The sequence below is a fragment of the Salvelinus alpinus genome, chromosome 30 (genome assembly GCF_045679555.1).
Source record: "Salvelinus alpinus chromosome 30, SLU_Salpinus.1, whole genome shotgun sequence".
Classification (NCBI taxonomy): domain Eukaryota; kingdom Metazoa; phylum Chordata; class Actinopteri; order Salmoniformes; family Salmonidae; genus Salvelinus; species Salvelinus alpinus.
Genome location: NC_092115.1, coordinates 4,485,469 through 4,503,780, shown reverse-complemented (window position 1 = coordinate 4,503,780; position 18,312 = coordinate 4,485,469). Strand labels below are relative to the sequence as shown.

Genomic DNA, 18,312 nt, shown 5'->3' with positions numbered 1-18,312 from the left:
ACTATATATACATACGATATGCTATATATACTAGTATACATACTATATATACTATATATATACTAATATACATACTATATACTATGTATACATATATACTATATATGCTAATATACAGTATATATATATACTGATATACATACTATATATACTATATATACTAATATACATACTATATATACTATATACTAATATACTATATACTAATATACTATATACTATATATACTAATATACATTCTATATACTATATATATGGTCCCGTGTGGCTCAGTTGGTAGAGCATGGCGCTTGCAACACCAGGGTTGTGGGTTCATTCCCCACGGGGGGACCAGGATGAATATGTATGAACTTTCCAATTTGTAAGTCGCTCTGGATAAGAGCGTCTGCTAAATGACTTAAATGTAAATGTAATATATACTATATATACAAATATACATAATATATATATCATATACTATATATACTAATATACCTACTTTATATACTATATATAAAGTATATACTATATATACTAATATACATACTATATGTACTAATATACATACTATATATACTAATATACATACTATATACTATATATACTAATATAAATACTAATATACAATATACCCTAATATACATACTATATACTAATATACATACTATATACTATGTATACTAATATACATACTATATACTATATATACTAATATACATACTATATACTATATATACTAATACACATTATATATACTAATATACATACTATATATACTAATATATATACTAATATATACTATATATCTGAACCACTTCAACAGGAGAAGGCCCGTCCATGTGGGAGCAGCAGGTCAGGGAGAGTTTAGGGTGTACTGCCCGTGTCTGAGTGATGGAAGCGGGGAGAATAGGTTGGAGTAGCTGGTGTATCTCTGCAGCTCTGAATGTACCGAAACACCTGAACTTACTGTCTCTTCAGCTGTTCCATAGACTGCTCCTCTTCCTCCAGTTTGGCTCTGACTGCCTTCACTATAGTGGCCTGGAACAATTCAGCCCCTCTGAAACACACACATACATCATCACATCACAGATACACGATGACATCACAGTATCACAGCAGGGTGAGAACAGATACATGATGACATCACAGTACCACAGCAGGGTGAGAACAGATACATGATGACATCACAGATACACGATGACATCACAGTACCACAGCAGGGTGAGAACAGATACATGATGACATCACAGTACCGCAGCAGGGTGAGGACAGATACATGATGACATCACAGTACCACAGCATGGTAAGAACAGATACATGATGACATCACATATACATGGTGACATCACAGTACCACAGCAGGGTGAGAACAGATACATGATGACATCACAGATACACAATGACATCACAGTACCACAGCAGGGTGAGAACAGATACATGATGACATCACAGATACACGATGACATCACAGTACCACAGCAGGGTCAGAACAGATACATGATGACATCACAGTACCACAGCAGGGTGAGAACATATACATGATGACATCACAGTACCACAGCAGGGTGAGAACAGATACATGATGACATCACAGTACCACAGCAGGGTGAGAACAGATACATGATGGCATCACAGATACATGATGACATCACAGTACTACAGCAGGGTGAGAACAGATACATGATGACATCACAGTACTACAGCAGGGTAAGAACAGATACATGACATCACAGATACATGATGACATCACAGTACTACAGCAGGGTGAGAACAGATACATGACATCACAGATACATGATGACATCACAGTACTACAACAGGGTGAGAACAGATACATGATGACATCACAGATACATGATGACATCACAGTACTACAGCAGGGTGAGAACAGATACATGATGACATCACAGTACCGCAGCAGGGTAAGAACAGATACACGATGACATCACAGTACTACAGCAGGGTGAGAACAGATACATGACATCACAGATACATGATGACATCACAGTACTACAACAGGGTGAGAACAGATACATGATGACATCACAGATACATGATGACATCACAGTACCACAGCAGGGTGAGAACAGATACATGATGACATCACAGATACATGATGACATCACAGTACTACAGCAGGGTGAGAACAGATACATGATGACATCACAGATACACGATGACATCACAGTACCACAGCAGGGTGAGAACAGATACATGATGACATCACAGATACATGATGACATCACAGTACTACAGCAGGGTGAGAACAGATACAAAGAGTTAGTTAATGGAGGTAGTTTGGACACAAAGCTTAGGAACTATTAGTTTCATGAAGACACACACACAGTAAGTGTATACCTGGAGGCCAGTATCTGTGAGGCCCTGATGTCAGCCACCACATGTAGGAAGTAGTAACTCATGAAGACACGTCTCTGCAACAGCAGGAAGGCAAAACAGATACTGTCCCAGATGATCCCAGCCTCGTCGCTGGGCAGATCACACTTCTTACCACCGTCCGCAGCTAGAGACAACACGGACAGACAGACACACATAGAATACACAACCAGCAGACACATGGAGTAGATGGAGGAGACACATGGAGCAGACAGATGGAGAACACAGGTGGAGCAGACAGATGGAGAACACAGGTGGAGCAGACAGATGGGGAAGACAGGTGGAGCAGACAGATGGGGAAGACAGGTGGAGCAGATGGAGAGACAGATGGAAAAGACAGATGGAGAAGACAGATAGAACAGATGGAGCAGACAGATGGAGAAGATGGATGGAGAAGACAGATGGAGCAGATGTTGAAGATGGGTGGAGCAGACAGATGGAGCAGATGGAGAAGATGGGTGGAGCAGACAGATGGAGCAGACAGATGGAGCAGATGGAGAGGATGGGTGGAGCAAACAGATGGAGAAGATGGATGGAGCAGACCGATGGAGCAGACAGATGGAGCAGATGGATGGAGCAGACCGATGGAGCATACCGATGGAGCAGACCGATGGAGCAGATGGAGCAGATGGGTGGAGCAGACAGATTGAGAAGACAGATGTAGAAGACAGATGGAGAAGACAGATGTAGAAGACAGATGGAGCAGATGGATGGAGCAGACCGATGGAGCAGACAGATGGAGCAGATGGAGCAGATGGGTGGAGCAGACAGATTGAGAAGACAGATGTAGAAGACAGATGGAGAAGACAGATGTAGAAGACAGATGGAGCAGACAGATGGAGCAGATGGATGGAGCAGACCGATGGAGCAGACAGATGGAGCAGATGGAGCAGATGGGTGGAGCAGACAGATTGAGAAGACAGATGTAGAAGACAGATGGAGCAGATGGAACACCTTTAGTAACATCATATCTACATTTCATCCCGTTCATAAAACATGGTTTCATTGCTTCATGACTTACGTGTGAAGTCTCTGTTAGTGATGACCTTATACTCCTTGATGGTGCAGGCCAGACTGAGGAGCTGGATCAGCCAACAGTTATTAACCACCAGGACGTTGATGTAACCACAGGCCAGGATCTGAACACGGAGACAAGATATCAGATGCCGTATCTCACATCCCCCCTATTTACCTTTAAAAAGTGCACTACTTCAGATAAATGGAAGCAAAAAGGCTTTACGTCACATTATGTCAAACTACCGGACGGAAGCACATTTTTATATCACCATCTCAGTAGTATAACATTCCTTATGATTTGTGAAGCATCTATGTAGTGCTTATGAAGACTTTACGAATGCTGTATGAAGCCTTTGTGAGTTGTTGTTCGTTTAAAGTGGAATCGTATGTCCTACTGTGTGTGTGTGTGTGTGTGTGTGGGTGTGTGTGTGTATGTGTGTGTGTGTGTGTGTATGTGTGTGTGTGTGTGTGTGTGTATGTGTGTGTGTGTGTGTGTATGTGTGTGTGTGTGTAGGTGTGTGTGTAGGTGTGTGTGTGTGTAGGTGTGTGTGTGTGTGGTGTGTGTGTGTGTGTGTGTGTGTGTGTGTGTGTGTGTGTGTGTGTGTGTGTGTGTAGGTGTGTGTGTGTGTAGGTGTGTGTGTGTGTGTAGGTGTGTGTGTGTGTAGGTGTGTGTGTGTGTAGGTGTGTGTGCGTGTGCGTGTGCTTGTGTGCGTGTGTGTGTGTGTGTGTGCGTGTGTGTGTGTGTGTGTGTGTGTGTGTGTGTGTGTGTGTGTGTGTGTGTGTGTGTGTGTGTGTCCTACTCACAGACAGGATGTTCTTCATGGTGATCACAAACACGTTATAGGCGATGAGGAAGTCCCAGTAGTGGATAATGTTTTTGATTGGCTTGAGCAGCAGCTCCCCGCCGAACAGCAGGAAGTAGAAACATCCCACTATATAGCCCAAACAGAAGAGGCTGATACGCGTGGTGCCGGTGATGAAGATGATGGTGAGGACAAACCAGAACAGGTAGCTGAACGTGATGACCTTCAGCATGTCCAGGTAGGACCTGGAGGAGGAGAGGAGAGAAGGAGAGGAAAGAAGAGGACATGCAGGTAGACAAGTGGTTAATCTCAGGTAGACTAACGGTTAATCCCAGTTAGACTAGCGGTTAATCCCAGGTAGACAAGTGGTTATTAATCCCAGGTAGACTAGTGGTTCATCCCAGGTAGCCTAGCGGTTAATCCCAGGTAGACTAACGGTTCATCCCCAGGTAGACTAGCGGTTAATCCCCAGGAAGCCTAGCGGTTCATCCCAGGTAGCCGAGCGGTTAATCCCAGGTAGACTAACGGTTCATCCCAGGTAGCCTAGCGGTTCATCCCAGGTAGCCGAGTGGTTAATCCCAGGTAGACTAACGGTTCATCCCAGGTAGCCGAGCGGTTAATCCCAGGTAGACTAACGGTTCATCCCAGGTAGACTAACGGTTCATCCCAGGTAGCCTAGCGGTTCATCCCATGACTCCCTACTGTAGTGGCTCTGGATAAGAGAGTCTGTTAAATGACTCCCTACTGTAGTGGCTCTGGATAAGAGAGTCTGTTAAATGACTCACTACTGTAATGTCTCTGGATCAGAGAGTCTGTTAAATGACTCGCTACTGTAGTGGTTCTGGATAAGAGAGTCTGTTAAATGACTCACTACTGTAGTGGTTCTGGATAAGAGAGTCTGCTAAATGACTCCCTACTGTAGTGGCTCTGGATCAGAGAGTCTGTTAAATGACTCACTACTGTAGTGGCTCTGTATAAGAGAGTCTGTTAAATGACTCACTACTGTAATGTCTCTGGATCAGAACGTCTGTTAAATGATTCAACTAGAAAACGAGAAGGGAAATAAAGCAACAATGTGTCCAATGTGTTGCTTTAGCTCAGGGGGCTAACACAGTCCTGTAGTGCGGGTTCAAACCCAGTTAGTCTGACCACTTTACCTAAATGAGAAGACACCCTGCTGTCTGTCATCATAACAGATACATCATTGAGCTGCAATAACAAAAAGCAACATGTCCTGTAATATAATCTGTCATATATCCATCAATCACATCATCTTAACGAGATCAATAATGGTCAGGCTTACAGTAAACATCTGATGATCGATCAATACTTGGAGCCTACAGTGGATAATATAATATATGGGGTTGACATGAAACCCGATCCATGTCTGTCACTACAGGTATCTACTGTATGAGAGAGAGAGATGGAGGGAGAGAGAGAGGGAGAAGCCTTGGCTTCTCAAATGATTGCCTCGCCTGGTTCACCAACTACTTCTCAGATAGAGTCCAGTGTGTCAAATCGGAGGGCCTGTTGTCCGGACCTCTGGCAGTCTCTATGGGGGTGCCACAGGGTTCAATTCTCGGGCCGACTCTTTTCTCTGTATACATCAATGATGTTGCTCTTGCTGCTGGTGATTCTCTGATCCACCTCTACGCACACGACACCATTCTGTATACATCTGGCCCTTCTTTGGACACTGTGTTAATTAACCTCCGAACGAGCTTCCACTCCATACAACTCTCCTTCCGTGGCCTTCAACTGCTCTCAAATGCTAGTAAAACTAAATGCATGCTCTTCAACCGATTGCTGCCCGCACCCTCCCGCCCGACTAGCATCACTACTCTGGACGGTTCTGACCTAGAATATGTGGACAACTACGAATACCTAGGTGTCTGGTTAGACTGTAAACTCTCCTTCCAGACTCACATTAAGCATCTCCAATCCAAAATGAAATCTAGAATCGGCTTCCTATTTCGCAACAAAACCTCCTTCACTCATGCCACCAAACATACCCTCGTAAAACTGACTATCCTACCGATCCTTGACTTTGGCGATGTCATTTACAAAATAGCCTCCAACACTCTACTCAGCAAATTGGATGCAGTCTATCACAGTGCCATCTGTTTTGTCACCAAAGCCCCATATACTACCCACCACTGCGACCTGTATGCTCTCGTTGGCTGGCCCTCACTACATATCCCTCGCCAAACCTACTGGCTCCAGGTCATCTATAAGTCTTTGCTTGGTAAAGCCCCGCCTTATCTCAGCTCACTGGTCACCATAGCAACACCCACCCGTAGCACGCGCTCCAGCAGGTATATTTCACTGGTCATCCCCAAAGCCAACACTTCCTTTGGCCGCCTTTCCTTCCAGTTCTCTGCTGCAAATGACTGGAACGAATTTGCAACAATCACTGAAGCTGGAGACTTATATCTCCCTCACTAACTTTAAGCGTCAGCTGTCAGAGCAGCTCACCGATCACTGCAGCTGAACACAGCCCATCTGTAAACAGCCCATCTGTAAATAGCCCATCTGTACACAGCCCATCTGTAAATAGCCCATCTGTACACAGCCCATCTGTAAATAGCCCATCTGTACACAGCCCATCTGTAAATAGCCCATCTGTACACAGCCCATCTGTACACAGCCCATCTGTACACAGCCCATCTGTAAATAGCCCATCTGTACACAGCCCATCTGTACACAGCCCATCTGTACACAGCCCATCTGTACACAGCCCATCTGTACACAGCCCATCTGTAAATAGCCCATCTGTACACAGCCCATCTGTAAACAGCCCATCCGTAAACAGCCCATCTGTAAACAGCCCATCTGTAAACAGCCCATCTGTACACAGCCCATCTGTAAATAGCCCATCTGTAAACAGCCCATCCAACCAACTACCTACCTCATCCCCATATTTGTTTTTGTTTTTCTGCTCTTTTGCACACCAGTATTTCAACCTGCACATCCTCATCTGCACATCTATCACTCCAGTGTTAATTTGCTAAATTGTAATTACTTCGCCACTATGGCCTATTTTTTGCCTTACTTCATTTGCACACATGTATACAGATTTTTCTATTGTGTTATTGACTGTACGTTTGTTTATCCCATGTGTAACTCTGTGGTTGTTGTTTTTGTCGCACTGCTATGCTTTATCGTCCTCCATTGAACTTTTAAAAGCTGTTATAATCCCAGACTAAAGAGTCTGAGTCGAAGAGCGAGATAGGGCAGGTGAGAGAGAGACAGAGAGAAAGAGAAAGAGAGAGAGAGCGAGCCCTCCTGACAAACCCCCCTCCCACACCCGCTGAGGACATACACAAGCCACAGATTGTACTCCTTATTGACTCAAATGGGAAATATATACAAGAAAATACACTTTTTCCCAAACACACAGGGGCTAAACTCTGGTGTCCAAACACCCAGCGCCCCCTAGACATGCTGTCTGAGGACCAACTATGGTCACCCAGCCACATGATAATACACACAGGCTCAAACGACCTGAGGGCCCAGCAGGAAAGGGTGGCCACAGCACTCAAGGGAGTGATTGAAAAAGCTTCTTCCACTTTCCCCAACGCCAAAGTGGTTATCTCCACTCTGCTACCACAGAAATACTTCCACCTTGCTGCCATACAACGCCCAAGTGGTTATCTCCACCCTGCTACCACGGAAATACTTCCACCTTGCTGCCATACAACGCCAAAGTGGTTATCTCCACCCTGCTACCACGGAAATACTTCCACCTTGCTGCCATACAACGCCCAAGTGGTTATCTCCACCCTGCTACCACGGAAATACTTCCACCTTGCTGCCATACAACGCCCAAGTGGTTATCTCCACCCTGCTACCACGGAAATACTTCCACCTTGCTGCCATACAACGCCCAAGTGGTTATCTCCACCCTGCTACCACGGAAATACTTCCACCTTGCTGCCATACAACGCCCAAGTGGTTATCTCCACCCTGCTACCACGAAAATACTTCCACCTTGCTGCCATACAACGCCCAAGTGGTTTTCTCCACCCTGCTACCACGAAAATACTTACACCTTGCTGCCATACAACGCCCAAGTGGTTATCTCCACCCTGCTACCACGGAAATACTTCCACCTTGCTTCCATACAACGCCCAAGTGGTTATCTCCACCCTGCTACCACGAAAATACTTCCACCTTGCTGCCATACAACGCCCAAGTGGTTATCTCCACCCTGCTACCACGAAAATACTTCCACCTTGCTGCCATACAACGCCCAAGTGGTTATCTCCACCCTGCTACCACGAAAATACTTACACCTTGCTGCCATACAACGCCCAAGTGGTTATCTCCACCCTGCTACCACGAAAATACTTCCACCTTGCTGCCATACAACGCCCAAGTGGTTATCTCCACCCTGCTACCACGAAAATACTTCCACCTTGCTGCCATACAACGCCCAAGTGGTTTTCTCCACCCTGCTACCACGAAAATACTTACACCTTGCTGCCATACAACGCCCAAGTGGTTATCTCCACCCTGCTACCACGAAAATACTTACACCTTGCTGCCATACAACGCCCAAGTGGTTATCTCCACCCTGCTACCACGGAAATACTTCCACCTTGCTGCCATACAACGCCCAAGTGGTTATCTCCACCCTGCTACCACAGAAATACTTCCACCTTGCTGCCATACAACGCCCAAGTGGTTATCTCCACCCTGCTACCACGGAAATACTTCCACCTTGCTGCCATACAACGCCCAAGTGGTTATCTCCACCCTGCTACCACGGAAATACTTCCACCTTGCTGCCATACAACGCCCAAGTGGTTATCTCCACCCTGCTACCACGGAAATACTTCCACCTTGCTGCCATACAACGCCCAAGTGGTTATCTCCACCCTGCTACCACGGAAATACTTCCACCTTGCTGCCATACAACGCCCAAGTGGTTATCTCCACCCTGCTACCACGGAAATACTTCCACCTTGCTGCCATACAACGCCAAAGTGGTTATCTCCACCCTGCTACCACGGAAATACTTCCACCTTGCTGCCATACAACGCCCAAGTGGTTATCTCCACCCTGCTACCACGGAAATACTTCCACCTTGCTGCCATACAACGCCCAAGTGGTTATCTCCACCCTGCTACCACGGAAATACTTCCACCTTGCTGCCATACAACGCCCAAGTGGTTATCTCCACCCTGCTACCACGGAAATACTTCCACCTTGCTGCCATACAACGCCCAAGTGGTTATCTCCACCCTGCTACCACGGAAATACTTCCACCTTGCTGCCATACAACGCCCAAGTGGTTATCTCCACCCTGCTACCACGAAAATACTTCCACCTTGCTGCCATACAACGCCCAAGTGGTTTTCTCCACCCTGCTACCACGAAAATACTTACACCTTGCTGCCATACAACGCCCAAGTGGTTATCTCCACCCTGCTACCACGGAAATACTTCCACCTTGCTGCCATACAACGCCCAAGTGGTTATCTCCACCCTGCTACCACGAAAATACTTCCACCTTGCTGCCATACAACGCCCAAGTGGTTATCTCCACCCTGCTACCACAAAAATACTTACACCTTGCTGCCATACAACGCCCAAGTGGTTATCTCCACCCTGCTACCACGAAAATACTTACACCTTGCTGCCATACAACGCCCAAGTTGTTATCTCCACCCTGCTACCACGAAAATACTTCCACCTTGCTGCCATACAACGCCCAAGTGGTTATCTCCACCCTGCTACCACGAAAATGCTTACACCTTGCTGCCATACAACGCCCAAGTGGTTATCTCCACCCTGCTACCACGAAAATACTTACACCTTGCTGCCATACAACGCCCAAGTGGTTATCTCCACCCTGCTACCACGGAAATACTTCCACCTTGCTGCCATACAACGCCCAAGTGGTTATCTCCACCCTGCTACCACGAAAATACTTCCACCTTGCTGCCATACAACGCCCAAGTGGTTTTCTCCACCCTGCTACCACGAAAATACTTACACCTTGCTGCCATACAACGCCCAAGTGGTTATCTCCACCCTGCTACCACGGAAATACTTCCACCTTGCTGCCATACAACGCCCAAGTGGTTATCTCCACCCTGCTACCACGAAAATACTTCCACCTTGCTGCCATACAACGCCCAAGTGGTTATCTCCACCCTGCTACCACGAAAATACTTACACCTTGCTGCCATACAACGCCCAAGTGGTTATCTCCACCCTGCTACCACGAAAATACTTACACCTTGCTGCCATACAACGCCCAAGTGGTTATCTCCACCCTGCTACCACGGAAATACTTACACCTTGCTGCCATACAACGCCCAAGTGGTTATCTCCACCCTGCTACCACGAAAATACTTACACCTTGCTGCCATACAACGCCCAAGTGGTTATCTCCACCCTGCTACCACGGAAATACTTCCACCTTGCTGCCATACAACGCCCAAGTGGTTATCTCCACCCTGCTACCACAGAAATACTTCCACCTTGCTGCCATACAACGCCCAAGTGGTTATCTCCACCCTGCTACCACGGAAATACTTCCACCTTGCTGCCATACAACGCCCAAGTGGTTATCTCCACCCTGCTACCACGGAAATACTTCCACCTTGCTGCCATACAACGCCCAAGTGGTTATCTCCACCCTGCTACCACGGAAATACTTCCACCTTGCTGCCATACAACGCCCAAGTGGTTATCTCCACCCTGCTACCACGGAAATACTTCCACCTTGCTGCCATACAACGCCCAAGTGGTTATCTCCACCCTGCTCCCACGGAAATACTTCCACCTTGCTGCCATACAACGCCCAAGTGGTTATCTCCACCCTGCTACCACGGAAATACTTCCACCTTGCTGCCATACAACGCCCAAGTGGTTATCTCCACCCTGCTACCACGGAAATACTTCCACCTTGCTGCCATACAACGCCCAAGTGGTTATCTCCACCCTGCTTCCACGAAAAAACTTCCACCTTGCTGCCATACAACGCCCAAGTGGTTTTCTCCACCCTGCTACCACGAAAATACTTACACCTTGCTGCCATACAACGCCCAAGTGGTTATCTCCACCCTGCTACCACGGAAATACTTCCACCTTGCTGCCATACAACGCCCAAGTGGTTATCTCCACCCTGCTACCACGAAAATACTTCCACCTTGCTGCCATACAACGCCCAAGTGGTTATCTCCACCCTGCTACCACGAAAATACTTACACCTTGCTGCCATACAACGCCCAAGTGGTTATCTCCACCCTGCTACCACGAAAATACTTCCACCTTGCTGCCATACAACGCCCAAGTGGTTATCTCCACCCTGCTACCACGGAAATACTTACACCTTGCTGCCATACAACGCCCAAGTGGTTATCTCCACCCTGCTACCACGAAAATACTTACACCTTGCTGCCATACAACGCCCAAGTGGTTATCTCCACCCTGCTACCACGGAAATACTTCCACCTTGCTGCCATACAACGCCCAAGTGGTTATCTCCACCCTGCTACCACAGAAATACTTCCACCTTGCTGCCATACAACGCCCAAGTGGTTATCTCCACCCTGCTACCACGGAAATACTTCCACCTTGCTGCCATACAACGCCCAAGTGGTTATCTCCACCCTGCTACCACGGAAATACTTCCACCTTGCTGCCATACAACGCCCAAGTGGTTATCTCCACCCTGCTACCACGGAAATACTTCCACCTTGCTGCCATACAACGCCCAAGTGGTTATCTCCACCCTGCTACCACGGAAATACTTCCACCTTGCTGCCATACAGCGGGTAAACGCAAGTATTTCCTGTGACTGTTCCTCAAAACCAAATGTCTACCTGGCCCACCACTCCACCCTGGACTTCAACAGCCTTTACGACCAGGTCTATAAGGCAGCTTCACCAGGACCCTAAAGGATATCGCCCTTAACCGCAGCCCAACACCTCACACAGGAGCAAGAGACCAGCAGACACTCCGCCCAGACCAGCGAGACACTCTCCCAGACCTGCGGATTAAATTAATCAAAACAGGAATATTTGACATCTGGCTAGAAATTCAAAAGGAAATGATCTCAAAAGAGAAAAATGTCCTCTGTGTGCTACCTATATCCCCCAACTAGAAGCCCCATACTTAAATGAAGACAGCTTCTCCATCCTTCCTTATCAAATCAAAAAAATTCAAGCAGACAACCTAAGAAAATTAACAACAATGACAAATGGTTTGATGAAGAATGCAAAAATCTAGAAAGAAATGGAGAAACCTGTCCAACCAAAAACATAGAGACCCAGAAAAACCTGAGTCTACTCCTTCACTATGGTGAATCACTAAAACAATACAGAAATACACCACGGAAAAAGAAGGAACAGCACGTCACAAATCAGCTCAATGTAATTGAAGAATCCATAGAATCTAACCACTTCTGGGAAGTTGGAAAACACTAAACAAACAACAACACGAAGAGTTATCTATCCAAAATGGAGATGTATGGGTAAACCACTTCTCCAATCTATTTGGCCCTATAATAAAGAACAAACAGCAAAAACATATACATGATCAAATACAAATCTTAGAATCAACTATTAAAGACTACCAGAACCCACTGGATTCTCCAATTACATTGAATATACTACAGGAGAAAATACACACCCTCCAACCCAAAAAGGTATGTGGTGTTGATGGTATCCTCAATGAAATGATCAAATATACAGACCACAAATTCCAATTGGCTATACTAAAACTCTTTAACATCATCCTTAGCTCTGGCATCTTCCCCAATATTTGGAACGAATGACCAGTTGTGTAAAGTACTTAAGTAAAAATACTTTTAAGTACTACTTAACTTGTTTTTTGGGGTATCTGTACTTTCCTTTACTATTTATATTTTTGACAACTCATTCCTAAAGAAAATAATGCACTTTTTACTCCTTACATATTCCCTAACACCCAAAAGTACTCATTACATTTTGAATGCTTAGCAGGACAGGACAATGGTCCAATTCACACACTTATCAAGAGAACATCCCTGGTCATCCCTGCTGCCTCTGATCTGGAGGACTCACTAAACAGAGAACATCCCTGGTCATCCCTACTGCCTCTGGTCTGGCAGACTCACTAAACAGAGAACATCCCTGGTCATCCCTACTGCCTCTGATCTGGCAGACTCACTAAACAGAGAACATCCCTGGTCATCCCTACTGCCTCTGATCTGGCAGACTCACTAAACAGAGAACATCCCTGGTCATCCCTACTAGCCTCTGATCTGGAGGACTCACTAAACAGAGAACATCCCTGGTCATCCCTACTGCCTCTGATCTGGAGGACTCACTAAACAGAGAACATCCCTGGTCATCCCTACTGCCTCTGATCTGGAGGACTCACTAAACAGAGAACATCCCTGGTCATCCCTACTGCCTCTGATCTGGCAGACTCACTAAACACAAATGCTTCGTTAGTAAATTATGTCTGAGTGTTGAACTGTGACCCTGGCTATCCAGGGTAAACTACAATATCTACTTGGTGAAATACCACCGTGTGCCATCACAGCAGCAAGATTTGTGACCTGTTGCCACAAGAAAAGGGCAACCAGTGAAGAACAAACACCATTCTAAATACAATCCATATTTCTGTTTATTTATTTTCCCTTTTGTACTTTAATTAACTATTTGTACATCGTTACAACACTGTATAAATACATAATATGACATTTGAAATGTCTTTATTAGTTTGGAACTTCTGTGAGTGTAATGTTTACTGTTCATTTGATATTGTTTATTATCTATTGGCACGTTTCCCATGCCAATAAAGCCCCTTAAATTGAATTGGAAATGGAATCAATAGAGAGAGAGAGAGAGAGGTCTGGAAAGTGGGCCAGAGTGGCAGACACTGATTGGACAGAATGTCTTATAGATGATGGACTTCTCTCTACCTCTATATCAGGAATCTGATACGTGGAAAAACCAGAGGTATAAGTGCCGGGGAACAAGGGCTGATGGCTGGGCAAGCCCTGGTCAACAGTAGTACACTATAGGGAATAGGGTGCCATTTGGAACGCAGACTAGAGCATGGTTTGGGATGTAGACTAGAGCATGGTTTGGGATGCAGACTAGAGCATGGTTTGGGATGTAGACTAGAGCATGGTTTGGGATGCAGACTAGAGCATGGTTTGGGATGCAGACTAGAGCATGGTTTGGGATGCAGGCTAGAGCATGGTTTAGGATGCAGACTAGAGCATGGTTTAGGATGTAGACTAGAGCATGGTTTGGGATGCAGACTAGAGCATGGTTTGGGATGCAGACTAGAGCATGGTTTGGGATGCAGACTAGAGCATGGTTTGGGATGCAGACTAGAGCATGGTTTGGGATGCAGACTAGATCATGGTTTGGGACGCAGGCTAGAGCATGGTTTGGGATGCAGACTAGATCATGGTTTGGGACGCAGGCTAGATGCAGACTAGAGCATGGTTTGGGATGCAGACTAGATCATGGTTTGGGACGCAGGCTAGATCATGGTTTGGGACGCAGGCTAGATGCAGACTAGAGCATGGTTTGGGATGCAGACTAGATCATGGTTTGGGACGCAGGCTAGATCATGGTTTGGGACGCAGGCTAGATGCAGACTAGAGCATGGTTTGGGATGCAGACTAGATCATGGTTTGGGACGCAGGCTAGATGCAGACTAGAGCATGGTTTGGGATGTAGACTAGAGCATGGTTTGGGATGCAGACTAGAGCATGGTTTGGGATGCAGACTAGAGCATGGTTTGGGATGCAGGCCAGAGCATGGTTTGGGATGCAGGCCAGAGCATGGTTTGGGATGCAGACTAGAGCATGGTTTGGGATGCAGGCCAGAGCATGGTTTGGGATGCAGACCAGAGCATGGTTTGGGATGCAGGCTAGAGCATGGTTTGTGATGCAGACTAGAGCATGGTTTGGGATGCAGACTAGAGCATGGTTTGGGATGCAGACTAGAGCATGGTTTGGGATGCAGACTAGAGCATGGTTTGGGATGCAGACTAGAGCATGGTTTGGGATGGAAGGTAGTGTGCTAGTGCTCTGTCCTTAACTACTGCTGTTGATGGACACAGAGTGCCATAATGAAAGAGCTCTCCACTCTGAGCATCAAAACACTGTAATGTTAGCACAGGACACAATCAATGGCTATCCTCTTTTCCTGTCTCTCCCTATCCTCCCATCGGATCTGCCTTCCACGCTTGCTGCCTAGCGCAATCAAGGTGAGAGCTTCTGGTTGGTACTTCACTGGGCTGCACCCTCTGTAACATACTGTAACATACTGTAACATACATTCTCATATGCATCACTCTCCATGGTATAATGGTATAGTCACTACCTGGAATGTATAAAGTCGGGGACAGGGTTGTGAACGCTGAAGGAGGCTGCGTCGAGGTCTCTACAGATCTCCACGTTGTCTCCGGCCATGAGACGGACGGCTGCCTTGTTCTCCTCTTCAAATATACTCTTCTGGAGTGAGGCGCAGAGAAGGAGCATGAAGTCATCTAGAGAGGAGAGGAGAAGAGAAGAGAAGAGAAGAGAAGAGAAGAGAAGAGAGGAGAGGAGAAGAGAAGAGAAGAGAAGAGAAGAGAAGAGAAGAGAAGAGAAGAGAAGAGAAGAGGAGAGGAGAAAAAATGGAGGAGAGGAGAGGAGAAGAAAGGAGAGGAGAGAAGAGAAGAGAAGAGAAGAGAGGAGAGGAGAGAAGAGAAGAGAAGAGAAGAGAAGAGAGGAGAGGAGAGGAGAAGAGAAGAGAAGAGAAGAGAAGAGAAGAGAAGAGAAGAGAGGAGAGGAGAGGAGAGGAGAGGAGAGGAGAAGAGAAGAGAGAGAGGAGAGGAGAGGAGAGGAGAGGAGAGGAGAGGAGAGGAGAGGAGAGGAGAGGGGAGAGGAGAGGAGAGGAGAGGAGAGGAAAGGAGAGAAGAGAAGAGAAGAGAAGAGAAGAGAGGAGAGGAGAGGAGAGGAAAGGAGAGAAGAGAAGAGAAGAGAGGAGAGGAAAGGAGAGAAGAGAAGAGAAGAGAAGAGAAGAGAGGAGAAGAGAGGAGAGGAGAGGAGAGGAGAGGAGAGGAGAGAAGAGAAGAGAAGAGAAGAGAAGAGAAGAGAAGAGAAGAGAAGAGAGGAGAGGAGAGGAGAGGAGAAAAAAGAGAGGAGAGAGAGGAGAAGAAAGGAGAGGAGAGAAGAGAAGAGAAGAGAAGAGAAGAGAAGAGAGGAAAGGAGAGAAGAGAAGAGAAGAGAAGAGAAGAGAGGAGAGGAGAGGAGAAGAAAGGAGAGAAGAGAAGAGAAGAGAAGAGAAGAGGAGAGAACAAATAGAGAGGAGAGGAGAGGAGAAGAAAGGAGAGGAGAGAAGAGAAGAGAAGAGAAGAGAAGAGAGGAAAGGAGAGAAGAGAAGAGAAGAGAAGAGAAGAGAGGAGAGGAGAGGAGAGGAGAGGAGAGGAGAGGAGAGGAGAGGAGAGGAGAGGAGAGGAGAGAAGAGAAGAGAAGAGAGGAGAGGAGAGGAAAGGAGAGAAGAGAAGAGAAGAGAAGAGAGGAGAGGAAAGGAGAGAAGAGAAGAGAAGAGAAGAGAGGAGATGAAAGGAGAGAAGAGAAGAGAAGAGAAGAGAGGAGAGGAGAGGAGAGGAGAGGAGAGGAGAGGAGAGAAGAGAAGAGAAGAGAAGAGAAGAGAGGAGAGGAGAGGAGAGGAAAGGAGAGAAGAGAGAAGAGAAGAGAAGAGAGGAGAGGAGAGGAGAGGAGAGGAGAGGAGAGGAGAGGAGAGGAGAGGAGAGGAGAGGAGAGGAGAGGAGAGGAGAGGATTTAGGAAAGCATATATTAGCTTCATAGCAATTTAATAGCTAAAAAATGTAGATAGAGACTGAGGCAATATAATCCATTCCATCAACCCTGTCCATACCGATCCATAATACACTGACAGAGCAATATGATACATACAGACAAGAAAGATTGGGTTGGGGTTGGTGTGGAAGTCAGGTAAATACAGCCACTTGATGATGTTGGAGTCCATTGCAGAGTTAGGGAACCGCCATGGGTAGTCTGAAGGGATGGAGAGCACCAACAAGAATATCAGGGGCCAAATTATCAAAACAGAAAATCCCATACATTTCATAATTAAGCTCAATTTAAACAAGCACATAACACATGTAAACTGTACAATGCATAAGACATACACATAATAATGATACTACTAATAATAATAAGATTAACTATTTGTATAGTGCTTTTCAATACAAGTAACAAAGTGCTTCACATCATTAAATAATAAAACACAAGTCCTAACAAAGAAACAAAGACAGGAGGAAGGAGAATATATATTTTAATAATGTTTTATCATATATTAAACGCCTCTTTATGCTTTACATTTGTGGAAGAAGTACTAAGGTTATCTACAATCTGAGTTCCTTCAAGGTGGGGACCAAATACAACAACCTCTGATTTCTTATCATTGGTGAAGGGTAGCTACGCTAGCTTGGTCAACGGTGAAGGGTAGCTATGCTAGCTTGGTCAACGGTGAAGGGTAGCTATGCTAGCTTGGTCAATGGTGAAGGGTAGCTACGCTAGCTTGGTCAACGGTGAAGGGTAGCTACGCTAGCTTGGTCAACGGTGAAGGGTAGCTATGCTAGCTTGGTCAACGGTGAAGGGTAGCTACGCTAGCTTGGTCAACGGTGAAGGGTAGCTACGCTAGCTTGGTCAATGGTGAAGGGTAACTACGCTAGCTTGGTCAATGGTGAAGGGTAACTACGCTAGCTTGGTCACTGGGGAAGGGTAGCTACGCTAGCTTGGTCAATGGTGAAGGGTAGCTATGCTAGCTTGGTCACTGGTGAAGGGTAGCTATGCTAGCTTGGTGAATGGTGAAGGGTAGCTATGCTAGCTTGGTCAATGGTGAAGGGTAGCTACGCTAGCTTGGTCACTGGGGAAGGGTAGCTACGCTAGCTTGGTCAATGGTGAAGGGTAGCTATGCTAGCTTGGTGAATGGTGAAGGGTAGCTATGCTAGCTTGGTCAATGGTGAAGGGTACTTCCGCATAGCAGTGAAACTGAATGTTATGATTACAGATTATGGCCAAAAGTTTTGAGAATGACACCAATATTAATTATCACAAAGTCTGCTGCCTCAGTTTGTATGATGG

At 46.0% G+C, this 18,312-nt stretch overlaps 1 pseudogene; it reads right to left on the bottom strand.

Annotated features, from left to right (window-relative positions):
• The window catches only part of LOC139559551 (piezo-type mechanosensitive ion channel component 2-like), a 179,982-nt pseudogene that overhangs the window by 57,485 nt on the left and 104,185 nt on the right, over positions 1-18,312 (bottom strand).